The sequence below is a fragment of the Acyrthosiphon pisum genome, chromosome A1, assembly GCF_005508785.2.
Source record: "Acyrthosiphon pisum isolate AL4f chromosome A1, pea_aphid_22Mar2018_4r6ur, whole genome shotgun sequence".
Classification (NCBI taxonomy): domain Eukaryota; kingdom Metazoa; phylum Arthropoda; class Insecta; order Hemiptera; family Aphididae; genus Acyrthosiphon; species Acyrthosiphon pisum.
Genome location: NC_042494.1, coordinates 47,772,888 through 47,773,833, shown reverse-complemented (window position 1 = coordinate 47,773,833; position 946 = coordinate 47,772,888).

Here is a 946-nt window from a genome sequence, read left to right as displayed (position 1 = left end):
GTTTTAATCCATTTTGACTATATTTTAGTACCTGTGGTATTCGAATCCTGTACTGTTTTTGCAATTATAAAAATCTTTTGATAATTTTCAGATTAAAAGGTAGGTTTTAATCTACTTTAATTTTGGTGTACGTTTTATAAGTTTCAAAACATTTCGGTATTAACTGCATTCCACCAGATTAATAATTTATTTATAATATATTTAATAATATAATAGTTTTACGGAATAATGTATTTTAATAATTAAGTAAGTATTTAATGTGTACAAGGATAACAATATTTTATCTCGATCAGTTCTGGACACACTGTTTTTCTTATCACTGTGTGGAATGGAATCGGTCCCGGGTTTTAGTATTACCCAATTTTGACTGTAAATAATTAGATAGTGGTGTTGTGACAGAAAAAACCTTTTTCATAAAAATTAATGTTACAACAAAACTAAATGTTGAACAAATACTTTTAAATATAATTGCATTTGAAGACGTTACTCTATCATTGAATGAATCCAAAATATTTAGTGATTTTAATAATGCTTTAAATCTTTCGTATACAACAGTAATTACGCGATCATGAGATGTCCATCTCGTATTAGAAAAACTTTTGATACGACGAATTTGTTCTTCTGCAAATAAATCATGTTGACATTCAATAAACACAGCAGTCCTTTTTCTTGCCCTCATAAATTCAATAATTGATTGCAAGTGATCAAAAAATTTTTTTGTATCTGTACAAGAGTTACACGTATCAACCACAACCAGATTTAATAAGTGTGCGAAGCACCATATATAAATAGCCCTTGAATTTTCTGGTTGAATATATGTCCTTAACTTGCATTGCTGCAGCGCCATCGTACGCCTGCGCACATAAGTTTTTCTTCCAATCAAATATCAATGTTATGCTTCTCTGTTATTTCACAAAACTTTTCATACAATCCTTTTCCAGTCCCG